The sequence below is a fragment of the Dioscorea cayenensis genome, chromosome 8 (assembly GCF_009730915.1).
Source record: "Dioscorea cayenensis subsp. rotundata cultivar TDr96_F1 chromosome 8, TDr96_F1_v2_PseudoChromosome.rev07_lg8_w22 25.fasta, whole genome shotgun sequence".
Classification (NCBI taxonomy): Eukaryota; Viridiplantae; Streptophyta; class Magnoliopsida; order Dioscoreales; family Dioscoreaceae; genus Dioscorea; species Dioscorea cayenensis.
In genome coordinates, this window is record NC_052478.1 from 13,878,870 (window position 1) to 13,893,779 (window position 14,910).

At 34.1% G+C, this 14,910-nt stretch overlaps 1 long non-coding RNA gene and 1 pseudogene across 1 annotated transcript; both read right to left on the minus strand.

Annotated features, from left to right (window-relative positions):
* Nucleotides 1–6,295: 6,295 nt before the first annotated feature.
* Nucleotides 6,296–8,503, minus strand: LOC120267303 (annotated as a pseudogene).
* Nucleotides 8,504–8,566: 63 nt separating this feature from the next.
* On the minus strand, nucleotides 8,567–12,569 carry LOC120267121. The gene is made up of 7 exons (XR_005538405.1): nucleotides 12,023–12,569; nucleotides 11,855–11,892; nucleotides 11,708–11,779; nucleotides 11,534–11,634; nucleotides 10,920–11,003; nucleotides 10,655–10,728; nucleotides 8,567–10,124 (listed from the first exon to the last, which is right to left on the minus strand). It is a non-coding gene; the product is annotated as an uncharacterized LOC120267121 (long non-coding RNA).
* Nucleotides 12,570–14,910: the final 2,341 nt, after the last annotated feature.

Consider the following 14,910-nt stretch of genomic DNA (forward strand, 5'->3'; position numbering starts at 1 on the left):
ATCAGCATTAGATTCAAGGGTATTATGAGATGTCATTTCTAGGATTTAATTAATGAGTGATAAATTATAATTTAACTATTATAATTTATTACAGTGGTATTATTATCTTGTGGATGTTGGATATGCAAATTGTGAAGGATTTCTTTCTCCATATAGAGGCTATCGGTATCATCGTAATGAATGGAGACAAGGGTATACCCATATGCAAAGAAGAGCTCTTCAATAAAAGACACTCTATCGCAAGAAATGTAATAGGAAGAACTTTTGGATTATTAAAAATGTGTTGGGCTATTTTTAGAAGTCGATCTTTTTACCCAATCAAGCTCCAAAACTGCATTATAATCAAGATTGTCAGACCCGGCCCGGGCATTGACCCCGCTAAGCTCGGGGGTCAGGAGTCAATGGGTTCGACCGGGTTGAACCTGCGTTGAACCAGGGTCAATAATAAAATATAAAAAAATATTATAATAGTTAATAATGAGTAATAAATCCCATGTGAGTGGGTTATCGTATCCATAGAGAATAGTGAATAGAAACACAACGATTGCTACTTAACTAAGTGAAGATAAAACAATAATGGTGTGGATAAGATCAATATGAACGAGACTAAAGAAAATAAGAAAGAGAGGCACGATAAAATGAGAGGAAAGACAATCAATAGAAAGTGGGGCACTCGGACATTGCTCCCCCTAGGGTTATTGATTCAAGTGCAAGACCAACTATTATGTCTCCTAACTGATGCTTAATGAGTCATGAAAATCCTAAAATACATGGTCCCAAACCTAAGGTCAACTGTAATTAACTCTACACTATGTCCCGACGGAGAAATCGCTCAGTCTCAACACCTCACACTGTGCAAAGTTGCAAGAAGTTCTAGGGATTCCAAGTGATAAACCCTATTTCTATATGTAGATCTAACCCTTTCGTCCAAGTAAAAGACCCCTAGTCACGATTAAGCCCCAGATACTAAGGATTACTTCAACACTTCACTCTGTTGCTTGCGCAATTAAGCCTTAGCGGAGTTCCTCTCTTAGCACTTCACTCTATTATGACCGCAAAGAACTCTAGAAAATGGAGGTAGGATAAATCACACCATAGGGGAAAGGGGATGCTCCGCTACCTCTCGACTCACCCTCTCGACCCTCTCTGATCTTGCTTTGTCTAACTCTCATGGTGTGTCACTCACTTTCAAGGATTACCAATGTAGACTCTCAACCTTATTGTCACTCTAAGGGAAAAATCATTCAACAATCATTCAAGATTGGAACTCAATTAAAAACATCAATTAAGGGAAACATAATAAAATGTCAATGAAACAATAGCATCCTAAGGTTTACAAGTCCAGTACCCACTATGGGGTTTAGCTCTCCATGGAGCAAGATACAATCAATAATGAAATCGAAAGTAAAAACATGTAATCCATAAGAAGAACCCCCTCAGTATTCGTTTCGATGGTCTTGTGGAGTAGCCTCGTCCTCTCCAAAGGTCCCCTTGTCAAGCCTAGGGCACACCTCACCGGATCGGTGCCGATGAAAGCTCCCCCAATAACTATCTTCCAAGAGAAACGCGGTGTCGAAGCCGTAGAACCACTCCAAAAGCCTTGCCAAAGCCCCTTTAAACCCTAGCCGCAAGCCTCTCAAAAGATGGACAAAAGATGGAAAGAAGGATGAAAGATGGATCCCAAAATCGGTACAAGTCACGACTTTATAAAAGGCTAGAATCGAGTATCCACACGGGCATGGGTAATTTCCACACGCCCGTGTGGATTTCTGGATCTCTGATTTTCTGTGGGCTGTGAACAGTAACTGCCACAGTAAATTGCTACATTACCTGCTACAGTACTCCGCCAAAATACTCCTGGATCCACACTTTTCATTGAGGCGACATAAACAGGCACACGTTTATGCCGTAGATCACATCGTTTCTTCAATAAAATGCCATATTGGTGAAGATCTTGCTAACATTACACAAGTCGGAATAGGCAAATGTGACTGCCTTTGTGCCCCTCTAAACCATGTAATTGCTTGAGCGAATGGAGGTTGGCACACATTCACGTATCTTCGATCACAACTTGTGTCTTCACATTTGTTCACTCGAAGATTTCATCAACAAAGTACAATCGCAATCTACTTTGGCTTCTTTCTTTCATTATTTGGCTCCACAACCCTTCATGCATGAAAGTTCACAAATACACATGTATTAGCGCTAAAATCTGATAAAAGTAATGCTCATCGTAAGAAAAGAATAGTTCGTATTACTAATACACAAGCACTTATCAATGAGCAAATATAATATTAAAACCATAATTATAATATAAAAAACTACTCAAATTTTATAGTTAAATTGATAAATGACCTTATATACAATAATGTTTTCTAATCATGTAATTTATTTTTATGTTTTTAAATATTTACAAATTTAATATATTAATATATAATTATCGAACTTCTCTTGGTGTTTTTTATTTATTTATTTGTTTATAGGTTGATTTTATTAGAATAGAAAAGAAATTTAATTCACTAATTTTTATCTTTTTATATGGATGATATATTTTATCAATAAATTATATAATTTACCCGATCTCAGTTGAGTTTTTATTTTATTTTAATTTTCTTATTATTTTTATTTAGTTAGAATATTTTATTTTTATATTTTATAATAAAATTACACTCATTTATTGTTTTATTTTCTTAATAAATTAATTTTTTTAAAAGTATTTACATAACATATTAATGGATTTTATTTTTAAATGTTAATTTTTGTTGATATGTTTATGATATATATATATATATATTATAATTCTATTTATTGATTGAAAATTAAAAATTAATATTAATAAATATACATGGTTTTGTGGTTTTCAATGAGAAAATAATAATAAAGTATTAAATATTGTAAAAATTCCAACATTGTGACTTGTTTGACCCAGCCGGGTCAACCGGTTCCCGGTTGAATCGCCCGGGTCACCGGGTTTATACAGGGTTTTTCCATACCTGGTTAAATGGGGTATACCCAGGCCGGCCACATGGCCTGTTCCCGGTTTTTCCGGTTGAACCGGCCGGGCCAGTCCGGGTCTGACTACCTTGATTATAATTGCTTGTTGCCTTTTACATAATTTTATTAGAAAGGAAATGCTTACTGATCTAATAGAAGCACAATTAGATGCAAAATGGGAAGCTTAATTTCACAATATGGATGTGGCACATGGTGATGGTGATCATTTTAATACAATTGAAGCAAGTAATGAGTGTCTACTTTGAGAGAAAATTTAGCAACACAAATGTGGAATTAATTTCTTGTTAATAGACATAGATGTTGACTAGTGTATTACTAATTATTTTTTTTAGTTCTATCTTATATTTTGTGATTTGAATAATTATTTATTTTTTGGTTTATGTTGGAACATCTATGTTATATTTTGGAACATCAATAAAGTCATAATTTCTTAGTTATGCTATGAAACCTTTTTATTTAGTAACATTTTTGGTTTATTATTTGGTAATGAGTTAGGAATGGAGTCTACTAGCACTCTTCAGAAAAATGCAATAAAAAAGAAAGATCGTAGGCAATGGTCCAATAAGGAGGATGAAGCACTTCTTGATATTTTGATTGAAGCCGTGAATGAAAATCAAAGACTTAATAATGGGATATTCAAAACAAATACCTTGAAAGTGGCTGAGATAAAGATGGAACAAAAATTTCCTAATTGTGGAATTAAGATGAAACCCCACATTGAATCTGCAATGAAAAGATTAAGGGCAGTTTATAACACAGTTTATGATATGCTAAATCAAAGTGGTTTTGGTTGGGATGATGATAAAAAAAATTATTACAGTAGACAGTGACTCTGTGTGGTTTGATTATATTCAGGTTGGTGTTTATTTTTTTTACGTACTTAATTTCAATTTCTTTTGTTTATTATTTATCTTTGATAAATTAAAAATAAAACTCATTTTGTATTATTTTATAGAATCATCCAAGCGCAAAGCATTTTAGGAATACATTAATCCCACTTTTTGATAAGCTTGCTTATGCTTTTGGAAAGGACTATGCTACTGGTAAAGAAGTTGTTATCCCTACTGATGTTATTAAGGAACTAGATCATGAAGAAGTAGAACAAAATGATGATGTTAACGATGATGATAATGACATTAGAGTAGATTCCACCCAATAAACATCTATCAACTAGTCATGATCTAGAAGAAAACATGATCATATGGAAGGTCAACCAAGAAAAAAATTGGAAGAGCAAATATTCTTGCTAACATCATGTCTAAATTGGGAAAATGTTTTAATAAGTGGCTAGAATGTAACATAGAACGATTGGAGCAAGTTGCAGATCACCTTGGAGTTGCAAAAAATGTGTTTGATAATTCGGGGAGCCTCATGAATGATATGAAGAAAATGAATTTAACAGATTAAGGGCGCTTAGTTGGAACAGAAATAATGTTATTTGTGCCCCATTGATTGCATATATTTTGGGGTTGTGATGATGGTGATCGTATTTCATTTGTGAAGTCATTAACATAGATATTTCTTAATTTAAAGATTATCCATTTTGTCTTAAGACGAAGACTTTGTTATTAGTTAGATAAACTTTGTGACACTAATTGCAAAACTATGTTTATCTTGATGAAAGTGTTAGTTAATTTTATTTTATTTGTAGCAATGACTTAGAGGACTTTATTTTTAATTAATGAGTTTATTACTCTAACTTTATCATATTGATGATTTTGTGTATAATTTCTCTAAGGAAATAGTTACAAACTATAATTTTTGCAAATTGGTTATATTGTAATCTATATTTTGTGGGCATTATTTATAGGTTTTTTTAATAATTTAATAGAAACTCATAAATATACCGACAAGTAAATCATTAAGGAAAAGATAAAAGAAAAAAGTCTATTTTAAAAAAGAGTATATAATTTTATTATAAAAGGGTAATTTTGTCTATTTACATATCATTTATATTATATCCTGTCATTATCCGATCAACTCCAAACATAAATTAGAATAACAAAATGATGTCTAATGGCTTATCCAGTGTGCATCAAATATAAGGTATGATATGAGCTTATTATATCCATATCATTTCCTACTCCTATTAAATCCTCAAATCATATCCACCCCTATCCTATCCTATCCATCAAATGGCTCTAAAAATAATAATAGGATGAGAAGTTAAAGTATTTTAGTATTTAATTTTTTTATTTTATTTTATTTTATTATATATATATATATATATATTATTTGAATCCCCACTCAAACCATCCACAAACATCACGAGTAAAGCATTTTTTCCTAATAACAAAGATCTTGTGTTGAAAGGGTGAACAAAATCGGGTACCGATCCCGTTTTAAAAATTGCATAAGGTATCCGATTTTTCTGATTAGCAAAAACTCCACTCATATCCGACACGATTTAAACCGAATACCAAAAACCGGGTAGCCGGTTTAAATAGCAAATCCAAATTTAAATTTTACTTGTCTTATGAAATTTTTTATATAATAACACTACATAAAAACAAATATGACAAACTTATAACTTACAAAAACAATTAAAATCTTATATTGTTCTTTATAAAAAAATAATAATAATAATAATAATAATAATAATAATAAATTATCAATCGTACCTTTAGGAGATTGAATATTTTTTTTAATTTTAGCCCCTACAAATTTTAAATTTATTAAAATATATATAAGACAATATTTATAATTTAATTTGCAACGATATGCGACATTTTTTGCGACACATTTTGTGTGGCAAATTTTGTTGCAACTGTATGACATATTACAACATTTTTTGCGACACATTTTAATTATCGCAAAAGTTTTATGTGTCACAAATAGTGTTGCAACTATATGAGACATTTTGCAACAAATCTTGCATAACATTTTAATTGTCACAAATTATGTTGCAACTTGTGAGACATTTTGCAACACATTTTTATTGTCGCAAATTATATCACAAATTAATTATTTAGAAGAAACAAAATTGTAACACGGTTTATAACTATTTGTAATAATTTTTGAAACATTTTTTTACAAACCTGTTTTAAAGCCCAATTTACAATCGCAACAATTACTTTTATAATATTTTGCAAAATAATTATTCCGATCTATAAGTATCCAATACAACAATCCAATAGAAAATTTAATAGTCCAAACATCTAATATAACAAACCAATACAAAATGTAATAGTCCAAACATCCAATATAATAATAAAAAGGTATAAAAGTATGTAATAATCCAAAATATCACATTCATTTTGTTGCAATTTCATCGACACCTTTATCTTGCTAGAGACTGTACAACATCCTTTGAAGAGTGCTGAGGGGCATGGGAAGCACACTCCGCAGTCCTGGCACCAGCAAGTGCCATTCGAAACTCCACTGTCGACAGGCGAAGAAATTCTCCACCTGTTGTCCGACTCGATTGGCTCGACAACTTTAACAGATCCATCAATTAATCCAATTATGAACTGATTTGGCTCCTATAGGTGAGTTGCAATCACCAGAGGATACACTGGCGGGTTACTGCAATGAAAATTGTACATATTATTACATGTTATGAAAGTATAAGTGGTTGTTTTATGAATTATGAGTTTCCAAATGTTAAATTATAGGACGGCAGTTTCAGTATGATAAACCAAGTACCTGTTCTACTTTAGATGCATCGTAAATTGCTATTTGTGCTTCATGGGATACTAATAAGTGAATTGATCGGAATGGAACTGCACTCGAATATCACTAGCAGGTGGTTTCCCTGCAGCCAATTGAATTGCAATGGATTTCTTTTTCTCCCAGCTGTCAGTATTCCATATACATAGCTGCAGCAACGATCATTATGAATATAATCATTAAGCAAGCCATCTCAGAGTAAGAGACAGCTTTTCACTGGCAAAAATAAGAGAGACATAACCACCAGTCAACTTGTGAAGTAGTGTCAAGAAGGGGAAGGAAGAAATTCAACTCTACCTGAGCATCAGCACCAAAGAAACCAAGATGCCAAGATTGTTGGAAAAGGCAAGTCCAGTTAAGAGCTTCTGATGACCACTTAAATTTTTTTTAACCTGAATCAAAATTATAAGAACTAGTAAGCATTAATGGAAACTAGTGGTGTGAATCCAAAAACTGATCAGCAGAATACTACCTCATAAACCCTAACATTATAAATGTGTATAGCAGTGTCTTCCATTCCAATAGCGATGATGTCATTGTCTAGTAAATGGAAGGCTAAAAAAGTCGAAGTAGGTGGCGGCGGCATGAATGCAGCCATTATCTAAAAAAGATAATATAAATGTGTTGATGTCGAAGACAGATGACAGAATCAAGACCATGGACATAATTATTTAATTAGCAATGCTGCAATGGTTTACCTTGAATGTCATCTTGTTAAACAAAGAGACCTTCCCTCCACATGCCGACATGACATATGAATCATTCTTTGAGAGTGCTATGCAAAGAACTGCTTCTTCAGGGTTGGTATTTGATGCATCATTGGTCATAAGAAGACCATTGTTTGGTTGCCAATGCTGTGGAACAATACTGCCAGTGGCCTTTAACCCCCGACCAAGTTAGAACTTAAATGTTTCACAAAAAAAGATCCATCAATAAGCAAGCAAAAGAAATGCTAGCCCTTCTCTTGCCACTAGGATTCTGCTCATTCCGACTCCATTTCCATGATCTCTGGATAGCATTTGATCCGAGAGCTAACAAACCACCTCCAAAATTTGTGTAAAAAAGTCTTGGAACCTGAACAATTTCACAACCATCATACAAGGAAATAAAGACAATGTGCGCCAATAAGCACAAACTGACTATTAGGGTAACAACATTCACCTTGCTGGTAGGCTCTGTGCCTTCTAGCATTGAAACAACACGGCAATGAAGTGGGTCCAAAATTTCAGATAATTCCCGTTGTTTGGCCTTATCAGATAAATCCTCCAAAATTCTGGTTTTAATCTCCATCTCCCTAGAAGAAGGTGAACCCCCATTCTAAAAAGAAATCCATAGAAGCAAGAAAAAACTAAAATACCTGTTTTTTTTAAAAAACATTTAAAGTGCGATGCAAAAATGATATTAAGAACAACATTTACATCCAAGAGTATTCCATCTTTCATGGTTAAAGTCAAAATCAATGTTCAAGATAAAAGTAGGTTTCATTAGATAGATCTATTCTAAACCCAACCACCCCACAATTAATCGTACTTACAAGCATAGGAGATGGCTTTGCAGGAGAGCTTCTGTCTAAGCAATCCAACCTACTTATGCTTGGGGAGATGCTTGCAACCACAGGAGCACCCAAAACCCGATTTAAAACATAGTATTCATGAGGATGTCCTTGGGAAAGTATATTGTATGTTAAGGTTATCAGTCCACCACCTTGACAGGAGAACTTTTATATTGAAGCTCTGAATGCTTCAAAAGATTGATTTCCAAAAGCTCACAGAGATCTATGTCCTTCTGCATTGGCAAGTATCTTAAACCCATTGTCCATTGTTGTAGCCACAAGAAGGTTTCCTTCTTTATTAAATCTCAATCGTGGGAGAGACTGTTGTGGTTAATGCTAATGAGTCAAAGACCTTGCAATATATTTATATAATTCTATGGCAATAATATAAAAACTGACCTGAAGTCCACCATCTGCATCTGTGCTTGTGAGCATGCTCACATTGTCCACATCCCAAAACTTTATTTGATTTTCTTCACTAGCAGCCAAAAAGTGGTTTTGGGTAGTGTCAAACTGAACAACACCAGCTGCCAGCTGATTTTTTTCCGGAAACCAACATATATTCTCTTTAAAACTTTTTAAAAACAAGAAAAAGAAACAGCTTTTGGTTTTTAAATTAGCTTTTAAAAAGTTAAAAACCAAAAAATCCAAAGCATTGCCAAATGGACCCTAAGTTTTCCAAAATGATGTTTACCATAAATGGTTTTTCAACATAAGACGAAGTTTTCAGTTTTTATTTTAGACGGTCTCAAATTGCAAACAATTGAAAATTTCAAAACTACCTGAGGATTCAGATAAAAAAGATAGTAGGGCCTATTTGGGTTATTTTAGAAGCACTGACGGGATGGGGAAAAAACTAGTGTTAAAAAATAATAAGAAAATCTAACAAGATATAAATGATCAAATGCAAATATCCAAGTATTATAAATAATTATACCCCCCGTTCTAACACAGAGGAAAATAATTTTCCACAATAACCTATTCTGCCCAAATGCTTGCTGACAGGAGTTTAATCATAAATACTAATAGTCTAGTGAAAAACTAATGTTGGACACCAATGAAAATAAGCAGTGTTAATTTGATAGCTTGTTGAATGCTCTCTCTCTCTCTCTCTCTCTCTCTCTCTCTCTCTAGCTTGTTAAATACTAATAGTCTAGTGAAAAACTAGTGTTGGACTCCAATGAAAATAAGCAGTGTTAATTTGATAGCTTGTCAAATGCTCTCTCTCTCTCTCTCTCTCTCTCTCACTCTCAATATATATATTATTATATATATGATAATCATAAGCTCTCTCTGCACTCTTGAATTCTTTAGCTTTATTTCTCATAATCTTATTAAACTTCTCCAGGGTTGGTGAGGTTTAGGCGCACCAAAACAGAAGCACACCCTTAGAAATCCTTTTTGTTACTATTGTTGTCAAACTAAATTGGTGAAAACAAACTAAACAGTATCAAATTTTATAACCTGACTAATACATACACCATATATAATGAAATTCAGATTAAAATTCCATGTTCCAACTTCCAGTAAATCAAAATTGAATTATTTAACATGATCATCAGAGTGGCAGAGAGAAAGAAAGAAGAGGAAACAAGAACTAGGAAAGAAAACCGTACCATGTGGTGATCCTCGTTAGCTCCATTGAGAATGGTTGATAGGCTCTGGTTGCACTTCATTCTGGATAAGATCCTTAAGCTCTTGGCAAAAAAAGTGAACTTGAATGGAAACAGGTGGCTATGGCTGCAGATGGAGGTCTACCAACATATTTGATGTCCTTAATTGAAGCTCTACCCATTGCCTTCATTGTCGTATGCGGATTTGTTGCAATATAATGGTATGCACCCAAATTTATGGGCTCTTCCTGACACTAATTAAACCGCTTCTGGTTCTGTATAAAGAAAAATGAATAGGTAAATAAGACATATAACATATTCAGCAACTAGCATATCTAACAGACTTCCATATTTTCACCAGATAATAGAAATCCTACAAACAGTATTAAGATTAGGTGCTAGAGTAAACAATTGAAACGAAGACTGGTCATTGGTTTCTTTTTGCAACATATGAGTACAGTTCTGAGAACATTTGGCAGAATGTGCCTGCAAGAGTTATGTGCGTGAGAACACCCACTTGGAAAGCTAACTGGTTAATAAGTATCTCATTACTTGGATATCGCCTCAACTCTGATTGGATTAGGTCATACATAAGGGGAATGGGCAAAGCTGTTACAATCTACAAATGACAACATCCTGGCAATTCATCATCTTTCTTTCGTTCTTCATCAAGTTCATAATAGAATCAATAAAACAATACTTCTATATTTTTTGTTATAAAAACATTGTTAAAGGAGGTAATTAATAGTTCAATATCACCCACCAAAAATGAAACAAAAGGGAACCAGAAAAGAGAAATCCTTACCTTTCCCAAGCATAGAATCAAGCGTCTGGTACCCTCCTCATGCTCTTTGTGCCCATTCTGGTCTTCTATAAGGCCTGTTTACCAAATTCTGGATCATTTAGTACATCATCGAACTCAAGTAAGTGAGATTTACAATCTTTGTGTTTGAGCAGTAGTTTAAGTCGATGATAAAACCATATGGTCTAAACTACAGAATATAAATGAAACAAAAGAAACATCAAAGGATTTTATGAGCTCAACCCATGCTATGTGATCATAGATTCACCTGATGATCAGTCCCAACTGTCTCTGTTTCTTCAGTGAGAGAGCTTTCTTATTCTGCATTCTCTTATGTTCTCCGAAAGCAGCCCTTCAATAATCCAGGTTACAAAGTCACAACTAGATCACAAAAGGCATTATAATGCAAAGGCAACACCAGTGAAACACTTGTGGATCTATAGCACTGGATAATATCAGATGAGCAAAGACCAGCACAGTGACAAACTAAACATACGTTACATACAATTTTTTAATCCCCTTCTTTTGCTCTTCTAAAGGTGGAGGTGGGACATACGAAGCAGCATCAATAATAGCCTATTAAGCAAGTTAATAGTGAAAGCAAATTGGAGTGACCTTGTTATAAAAATAATATAAGTTAATTCACCAAGATAAAGCACTCGATCCCCAGAAGGATTTGACTAGAGAAAAGCTACAATAAGCCGCTTTCTTTATCCAAATTTCTCAAACTATCACTTGTGAATTATCACTTCAAATTTCTCAATTTTTTTTGGCAAAGGTTGATAAGTACAAGATCAAAACACCATTCTCTGCCCACATGTGGCAGTGCTTGCAAAATATCACTTCACAATCTAGAGCATGTAGGAGGAGAACAAAACTTACTTTTGATTGAAGCAAACACACACATTTATTGACGCTGCTTGCCTCAAGTATAACTCATGAGCAAGCCAAAAGGGGAGATCAACTTCGGTACCCTTTTCACCCTAGGTAAACAGAGAAATGATAAGCAAGAAATAAGAATGAATAGGTTTCTAGCTCCACTATCTCAAAACTTACATTATTTGCTTCTGAACCAGGATCCAGCAACCCAACCCCATTTGCTCCAACTTGGAAAACAACTGACATAGGCTTAAGACACAAAATAACAATTAAGAACACTATTACTGAAAGTACACCAAAAAAAGATTCAATGCAAGACCTAACCTCCTCCTCCATGAGAATGCCATTGATGTTGTAATAACCTGACATCAGCCAAGGCCAAAAAATGAAATGGTGTTCAAATTCATATGTAATTTAGGAAGAAATGTGCAGGAATCGAGTGGCCAATATTGATAAAATTCTACTAAATATCAAACCAGACCAAATTGTGACCTCTTAGTAACAACCACTTAGAAGTTAGAACTTGGTTGATACGGAGCAACACGGTTGATCCAGAGCTTTAAGTTGTCTCCCTGCTCCACAGCAAGAAGGCCATCACGAAGCCCGATTGATCCACCGGCCACAACACCGGCGAGGTAACACACACCGGTGCAGTAGGTGAGCTTCTCGCCCCTGGACCGGTGCTGGCGTATGGATTCTTCATGGAAAAGGATCTCCGGTGAAGTCCGCAAGTCATTCACGATTTGACGCGAGAACTGAAGGTCCTGGTAGGGATTGTAGAGCCTCCAGCCAGGTTCATGAGCTTGATTAGCGTCCCATCCGCTGAAGATCGTTGGATCCGCCATCGATGCCGAGCTCGAGCTGCAGAGATTTCTAGGGTTTCGATGTGGTGGCAGCAACGAAGAGGGTTGATAGGGTTTTTATTTGGAGAGTTTAACCGATAGAGATGGAGAAGGAAATCGAGAGCGGGAAAAGAAGTGGAGTGGCGGCGAGTCAGGGAGTGCTCAAATTGGTGACTGGGAAGTTAGGAAATTAGGGATTTGAGAGCTGGTAATGTGAATAGGAAGCGCAGGTGGGGTAAATTTGCAATTCAGGCGTTTCTGAATTTTGATTCGTAATTGCCATGAATTAAATATTTAATAAAAATTGCTTAATTTAAATATTTAAATGTAATTATTGAACTTCATTTTCACTTAATTTTATTAATTTAAATTTAATTAAAATGTGTGTAATTTTGTGGGCTCCTTTTTTTTCACCCGGCCTTTGATTAGGGTATGACCGGTTAAAAAGCATGGATCACAAATTAAATTTTAATTTTTTTTATATTTCAAATGATTGCGGGTTCATGACTCCTATTAGGGGCAAGTCCCTAATATTAATTACCCAAGACAATGTCATGGGAACCTCCGATTAAAAGCAGTGTGAATGAGAAAGTAGCGAGTAAACATAATAATTTTTTTATTATTAATTTTCAAAGATACATGTGAACACATGATCGTAGACAAAAAGTAAGAGAACTATTCTCAAGAGAACTATGAGATAAAAGAGCTATTCCTATCATGCTCTTCAAATTTTTTTTTTTTTTGCTTAAATGATGCGCTTAGCTCCTTCACTAAAAGTATGCCGAACGATCCTTTTGGCTTTGTGGATGTGGCTCTCCTCGATTTCTTTTTTTTTTATATGGGTTTGTGTCTTGACACATAGTTTAGTCCAAGCTGCGGCCACTCTACATTTACGAGTTGCCTGTTGCCTACTTGGTCACTTTTGATTCTTCTATCGCTGAAGACTTTTGGCTCTTTGTGCATGTAAAATCTCCAGCTCCTTGATTTGTGAAACTCCTCAAGCCTTTAACTTCTTGGTGTCTTGAAACTTCAGAGTTGCATTTGTCGTTTATATGATATTTAAATCTTGACTCTTCGATGATTTTGAGCCTTGACCGTTGGATTTTTTTCTTTCTTTTTAAGTCGTGACCTTCAACATAGTTAGGTCATTAATTTGATAATTTTGAATTGCTTTTAAAATAGATCTCAAATTCATTTTTTAAAAGAGACCTCATAATGGGTTTCAAGAAAATTTTTGTCAACTTAACTTTTTCAATGAATGTTGACGAGAGACATTTTTCTTCTTTTTCTTCTTTTTGTGAAAATTTTCATTCATTCATTTTTTTTATTAATCATCATTTTTTTATGAAACTTTCATTTTTTACCTTTCCTTTCATTTTAAGAAAAGATTTTTTTTTTCTTCCAACAACAGTCAACTCTTCTCTTTTTTTAATGAGTGTTGACAAGAGATATTTTTGTAAACTTTTCATTTTTTCTTTCTTTTCTTTTTTTTCACTTCAAGGAATTTTTTTCCATTCTTCTTTTCATTTCACTTTTTTTACTCCAATGAGTGTCAAAAGACATCAAAGTGAGCTTGAAGAGAGGGTTTGATTTTTCTTATAAAAAAATTTCTCGGAATTAGAAAAATTGTGAAAAATTTCTCGTTACCCCAAGAAAGTTAAGACTTCAAGGTGGAATGAGAGAAATTTTATAGAAAATTTCTTGTTACCCCAAGAAAGTCAAGACTTCAAGGTGGAATGAGAGAAATTTCATAGAAAATTTCTTGTTACCCAAACAAAGTCAAGGCTTCAAGGTGGAATGAGAGAAATTTCATAGAAAATTTCTCGTTACCCCAAGAAAGTCAAGGCTTCAAGGTGGAATGAGAGAAATCGTGAAAAAAATTCCTCGTTCTCACGAAAAGCCAGGCTCGAGGTGGAATAAGAGAAATCATGAAAAATTCCTCGTTACTCCAAAAATGCCAAGGCTTCAAGGTGGAATGAGAGAAATTTATAAAAAAATTCACTCGTTACGCAAAAGCCAAAGCTTCAGGTGGAATGAGAGAAATCATGAAAAAAATTCCTCGTTACTCCCAGAAAAAGCCAAAGGCTTGAGGTGGAATGAGAGAAATTATGAAAAATTCCTCATTACCCCAATAAAAGTCAAGGCTTCAAGGTGGAATGAGAGGAATTTTATGAAAATTTCAAAAGGAAGTCCTACAAGAAAAATTACCAAAATACCCTTACCCAATTCATCCATCATTCATTTTCATATCTTCTCTTTTTCTCTTCCTTCATTTTTTTTCTCTCTTTTTTTTCTTAATCCTTCATTTTTCACTCATCCTTCATTCATTTTTTCATCTTTCTTCATTTTTTCCTTCTCTCTTTTTTTTCTTAATCCTTCATTTTTCATCTCTTCTTTTTCTCACAAATAAACTCATCACTCATGAAAAGTACAAAAATGCCCTCGACTTTCTTTAGAATCCCTTTCTTCTTCTTCTTTTTTTTTTTGCATTCTACCCCCTCATGACATTTTTGCACGTTATCCCTCTGAATTCCTACA